Genomic DNA, 6933 nt, shown 5'->3' on the forward strand with positions numbered 1-6933 from the left:
CATAGACAAGGTGGGGTGGGGTCTTCAAATTTGGCGAAAGTGCAGTAGGCCCAATGTGAAATATTCATTGGATGGGGATCGAGGGGGGCTTGTGGAGTCCCCCCCAAAAAAAATCCATGACCAAGAAAAGAAAAATAGAAAAAGAACACAAGGAGAAATTAGCGGGTGAAATATCATATTGTTTTCTGGATATTATATAAAACTTTGAAGCCGATGGTATAGTTTTTCATTAAACACAAAAGGCTAGGGCCTGTAACACAGAGCTTAGCAATCAATCGTAGAACATTTTTCTACAATTGATTGATTTTTTTTTTATTCCATTGACTACAATCAAACGTGAAAATCAAGTGTACGATTATTCGCTAACCTTCGCTAACCTGTGGGACACTGGACTTTTTTTATCACGGTCCTGCATGGGGCGTCGCTGGGCCTTTTCCGGGGGGGGGGGCCGGGTATAAACACCCTTATATCGAGGACCTTGATTATACCGACAGATGTCGAATCCGATTATCCACGTCCGATGACTACATTATTGTCAACCTCAGGGTCAAATCCAGCTTTCATCAAGAGGAGTGGGGGTGGGGGGGGGGGGTGCACAGAAAAGTATTTCCATTCACATAATATTCCCCGATCGGCCGGGCCAAATTCTGATCTTCGCTGTTGTTGTTGTTTTAGGACAAGATAGGGTGTCTTATGAGGCCTACGTCATGCGAGCGTGAAGGGCGAGCTATTCATTTTTTTTTCGACCGGATTATTCTGAGCAGGGTCATGAAATGACAAGCAAAGGGACCTGTTAAGGACTGTTTGCAGTGACTAATGAATAAAATATATCTCACCATTTTTATTCTACAGCTCGGTTCTAGGAGGGGGCTTTGGGGACTGAACCCCCCCTAATATATATATATTTTTATATATATCTCTCTCTCTCAAGCCCCCCCCCCCCCCGCCCCAATATTTTATCACAAAAAATAGATATCGATATGGAGTGTCCCTGTTTGCTTATTACTTATTGAACAATCGAATTCCATTCATGTCGTCAAGACTTTGCTCTAAGATTAAAGCTCCTACTATTCAAATTTGAAAATTTTCTCGCTCGGTCGCTACACGATCCCTCGCAAAGTATCTCTTAAACTCAGTGGTCCCCTGTAATGCAGTGCCCTTTTTTTCAAAATTAACCCCCTCCCTATTTTACCCACCACGAATATAACCATTTTAAATTTTGAAATTGTGGTTTTAACGCTAAATCTGTCTATTTTGTAAAAAAAAATACTGTTTGAATTTTGCCCCTGTGTTTTTTTTTTCATTGTTGAGAAAAATATATTATGCCCGACCGAGGTTATTTCAAACAGTTAGAGTTAAAAATGTTAGTAAGAGTTAAAAGTGTCGATCCACATTTTGGATGGGAGGGTGGGGTGAAAAAAAATATCAAAATTAAATTTTGAAGAATTTGGAGCGTGAAGCACGCCAAAATTGACCATATCATGCATATGCTAGATGTTTGATTGTATTTCAAGTTTAAAGGAAAATGAACCTTTAGAACAAGATAGCCTGTGTGAAAACAGAAAAATCAAAGAAACAGATCAACGAAAGTTTGAGAAAAATTGAAAGAATAGTAAGAAAGTTATGAGCATTTGAAGTTTAGATCATTATTGTAATGTAGATCCTCTTATTGGCAATGCGACAAAGACGTGTGATATCACATGTGTACAACTTTCCCATTGCTTTAGTATATATTTCACTTAAAATGCCCCTTTTTATCACATCTATCAGTAGATCATTAATTCTTTCTATAGGAGGGCTTGTAATACAGATTTTCAAATAATATATTACGGATAAAGAGTTTGTATCACCATAAGATAGAGCAAAAAGAGACATTTTAGGGGTATTTTATAGTCCATCAAATGGAAAGTTGTTCACATGTGACATCGAAATATTCAAATATTCATAACTTTTTCATTATTTGTCTGATTTTTCTCAAAATTTCTTTGATCTTATTCTTTGATTTTTCTCTTTCCACACAAGCTCACTCGTTCCAAGGGTTTCATTCCCCATTAATGGTTTATATAGGGTGCTTTCCGATGCTTTTTGAAAATTCATTGGGAGGGGGAGGGGCGAATCGATTGCCCCCTCCAAATATTTCAATGGGGGCGATCGCCCCCTGCCCTCAATGATCAATGCCTCGGTTTAGATTCAGTGGCGTAACAGACAGGGGGCAGGCTGCCTGCCCCCTGGCGGATTTCGCCGGCAAATAAAAAACAAAACGGGAAAAAGAGAAAAGGGAGAGAGAAAGAAAGGGAAGGGGAAGGGGGAAAAAGAGGAAAGGAGGAAATAGGAAAGAAAAATGAAAAAAGTGATTAAAGAAAACTAAGAAAAACATAAAAAATGGAAAACGGAAGGAAAGCGAAAAAGGGAATGAAAGAAGAACATGTGAGAAAGGACAAATCATTCCAAAATAGAACTCTTAATACATTAGCATGATTAAGAAAGGGGCATAAATTAAAAGATGAAAAAATTGAAAACAAAAATGGGAAATGAATCAAAGAACGAATAAAAGGGGCAAGAAAAAAAAAACAAGAAAGACGAACTTAATAACACGACCGCGCTGCCGAGGACTAAAAATAACAGGAAGAAAGATGGACTGCATATAAAACTGTGTTGTGAGCTTGCTGAATTTTATGCTATAACGGTCGCAAACAGGACAAAAAAGTCCTCAGCCAGAGGCTTGAAATTTCCAAGACCCTATATATGGCCTTGAAAATTTCCTTCTGTTTACGTTATTTGTCCCTAAGTATATATAGGTATAAAGCTTTACGCTGGCAAAAGTTACCGTTAAAAAGTCTCTTCATGTTTACTTTGGCTAAATCTCCAAAGCTACCGGGGGCCTGTCCCAGACCCCACGCAGCAGTTAGGGCTCTTCATCTGTAGCCTTCAAAGGGCTATATAGACAATATAGGAAGCAACGTTATGAAAATAATGAATGGAAAACAATGAAATATGTTATTTGCTGAATATCATGGAAAAATCTATCACATAATTAGAATGTCATTTTAAAAGGCCAAAAAAACTTCGGGCTCGTTTCGCTCGCTGCCGACTTTTTACAAAGTTTCTCACATTGCTATGTTGTGCCCCCTCCAAAATTTGGTTCATTACGCAACTGCCTTGAATTAATATTTTGTGTGTTATACTGTATATACCTGCAATTTGATTAAAAATAGCGGCAATCTGTAATCTTTAAAATGACTTTGATATCAAGAAGTTCTGCATGGGGCTCCACCCCCGCCGGACCCCACCCGCATAGCACTGGCGTACAGATGGAATGGTTGGGCCATGGCCCCCAAAAGTTCTACAACCAAGAACAAAAAAGAAACGAAAGAAAGAAGGGCAATGGAAAAGTGTAAGATTATTTAATATTTATTTAATGAATACAATGTAATAAAAAAGATCTCAAAGTCTCTCTAAAAGGTATTTTTTTCTCGCTCGCTTCGCCCCCTCGGGACTAATATCAAGCAGCTTTTTAGTTCATATGCCATACTGTGCCCCTCTTTTATTCATTTTTTAAAGTCTTCGCGCTACTGCTGCAAATATATAAAACTTCGCGCACAATCATAAGAAAGAATCTTGTTCACAGTGGCGCATAGATCAAAAACAAAAGAAAGGAAAGGAAAGTAAAGAGGGGAGGTTGAAATATGATTTTATTTTTTTAATATTATGTCAAAATCTATCACGAAATTTTATTTCTGTAATAAAAATGTCAAAATATTTGCTCATAATGCAGTCGCTCGCAACTTTATTTAAAAAAGATCTTGCCCGATAGCCATATCTGACCCGGCCCTACAAAATGTTGCCTCATTGCACCTCTGCCTGTTCATACCATTATGACCGGGATTTTTTGGCTCTTGCCGCCCCATAGGCGGCGGAAGCGGGGGAGACAGGGGGGGTACGTCCCCCCTAAATTTCAGGAGGAGGGGACAGTCCCCCAAAAATAAGAAAGAGAGAGAAAAAAAAAGAAAGGAAGGAAGGAAGAAAAAAAGAAAGGAAGGAAGGAAGAAAAAAAGAAAGGAAGATAAAAAGGAAGAAGAAAGGAAGGAATAAAAAAGATAACAAATAAACTGAACAGCTAAAACAAGAAATATCAAAACCTATATCGAACAGTAAAAAGTTGCAGTTTTACTATGGAAAATACACAAATTTTAAACTTACTCCCATGCGATTTTGTTTAGAAAAACTTGATAACCCCAAAAAAAGTTTTTTTCGCACCAAAATGAAGGAGATTTAGGTAAAATCTCTCCTTTATAATTAGAACTCAATTAAAAAACATCTTTGATGTGACTCTATACACCCCTGCTTCCAAGGGCGAACGGGATTTATTCATTACCCTTCACAATGCAATAATGCAGTAATTCAAAAGTTACCGTTTCAAGTCAGTATATCACTTATTTTCATCTCGCTCCTCGATCGCATCGCTTGTTTAGTTTAAGCCCCTTTCACAATTGACGTACGACCTGTTTACGACCGCCTGCAACAGTTTTTTCTTGTTGTTGCACGATCGATCTCTTGGTGTCTTGCGAGCACTCGCAGTGGTTGTAGACGAACGCACGAATTTGAGGTGGTCGGAGGTGGTCGTGACTGGTCGCATTTGAATTTGAACATGTTCAAAATCCAAACGCGATCAAATACGATTGATTTACTCGCATCAGGTCGTACCATCGGTCGGGCGATCATCGTGTGAGTGTTGTTCAACGTTGTACGACTTGGTGCGAGAGGTGACACAACTACGTATAGTCGCATTTAGTCGACTGGAGGTCGTACAACACTTGCACATGCGCTAGATACCTACAGAGACCAGTCTTGCGACTGGTTGCGATAATATAAGACTGTTGCAAGACCGATCGAAATTACGGCTTACAACATTCCACTACCGTTGCATTCGCATGTATGCGACCGTACAGCCCCTTTCACAATTGACATCCGACCAGTTTACGACCGCCTGCAACAGTTTTTTCCTGCTGTTGCACGATCGATCTCTTTGTGACTTGCGAGCACTCGCAGTCGTTGTAGACGGTCGCACGAACTCAAGGTGGTCGTGACTGGTCACATCTGAACTTTGAACATGTTCAAAATCCGAACGCGATCAAATACGACCGATTCACTCGCATCAGCTCGTATCCGGGGTCGTACCATCGGTCGGGCGATCATCGTGGGAGTGTTGTTCAACGTTGCACGACTTGGTGCGACAGGTGGCACAACTAAGTAGTCGCATTTACTCGACTGGAGGTCGTACAACACTTGCACATGTGCTAGCGACCTACATGTACAGAGACCTGTCTTGCGACTGGGTGCGATAATATGATGGGCCATAAGACTGTTGCAAGACCGATCGCAACGGCTTACAACATTGCACTACCGTTGTGTACGACCGTTCCCCTCGCAATCCCTCGTGCAATTACACTCGCATGTGATCGCACGAGCACAATAGGATCATAAGCGACTTACTCGTGCAACGGGTTTTACTGGTTGTTTTTGTTGTACGACAGCTGTTGCAACTGTGAAAGCCTCTGTGCGATATTATGAGATGACTGGCGATTGATGCCTGTTGCAGCCTGTCGCACGACCAAAAGGTCGCAAGTGGTCGTACGTCAATTGTGAAAGGGGCTTAAATGACCATCCTGTTCATTGTTTCAAAAAGTGGCTTAGAATCCGAGCTTTTAGGCCAGAATATCATTTTTTTTGGTCGCTCTTCGCGCTCGCATCAATAGTTTAGATAGATACCAATTCTATTTCTGTTCACAAAAAGTGCTTTACATTACGTCAAACCCCCGTTTGGAGAAAGACCGCAGTTCAGATTGCAAACTGCGGTTCTATACCCCTTTTTCTGTTTGGAATTTGAAAAAATCATGTCCAAGCGCCGATCAACCCTGATTGGCCAGGTAATCCCGCTGTCTCAATTTCTCCTCCACAGGCCAGATTATGAGCGTTGAGCCAAGGACGAAATGATAAACAACAGCTGTGCTATTACGTAAGACTTCTCTGCCTGTAGTAGGACCTTCGGAATGAAATTATTGTATTCGATATTTAATCACGTTTTCAAAGGCATATTGTATTCAGAAATCCAATGTTAGCCCATTTTCAATTTCGAACGAAGAAAATCGACCTCGAAATTAGGAAAGTAGGGGGATAAAATGACGACATGGTTTGCAGGGATGCTACCGCGCTCACACATTGCCCATAGAGCTCTATGCATAGAGCTATTATGCTCTATGCACTGCCATATATCCATTTTGTGTGGCCCCCTACTGTGACTGTATATGCCGGGCTGTTGTTATCTTCGGACCGAGGTCAAGACACAGGTGTTTTGATACTGCTTGGGGCAGTAAGGGTTTGTTGTAGCTTGGAGAAGAGAATTGATGCGGAGGGAAATAGGGGTATAGTGTTATCAAATGGAGGTTTTTCGTCATGGAATCTTAAGGTTTTGGTCGGACTATCTAAAATTTTAAGCTCGCGCTTCGCTCTCGCATAAAATGTTTAGTTAGGTAGTAGTTCTGTTCATGATTACCCAAAGTGCTTAGAATGTCAAAATGTTAGGTCAAAATATCAAAAAATTTCAGCTCGCGCTTCGCGCTCGCATAAAATGTTTAGTTAGATAGCCATTCTGTTCATTATTATCAAAAGCGCTTAGAATGTCCAAATACCCAAAATTTCAGCTTTCGCTTCGCACTCACATCAATTGTTTAGATGCTTTAGAATCTTAAGGTTTGGTTCGGCATATCAAAAATTTTCATCTCGTGCTTTGCGCTCGCATGAAATGTTTAAACAGATAGCCATCTTGTTGATGGTCACAAAAGTGCTTAGAATGTCCAGTTTTGGCTTGGAATTTTTCAGCTCGCGCTACGCGCTCGCATAAGTTTAGTAAGATGTTCATGAATACCAAAAGTG

Source organism: Lytechinus pictus, chromosome 5, assembly GCF_037042905.1.
Source record: "Lytechinus pictus isolate F3 Inbred chromosome 5, Lp3.0, whole genome shotgun sequence".
NCBI lineage: Eukaryota > Metazoa > Echinodermata > Echinoidea > Temnopleuroida > Toxopneustidae > Lytechinus > Lytechinus pictus.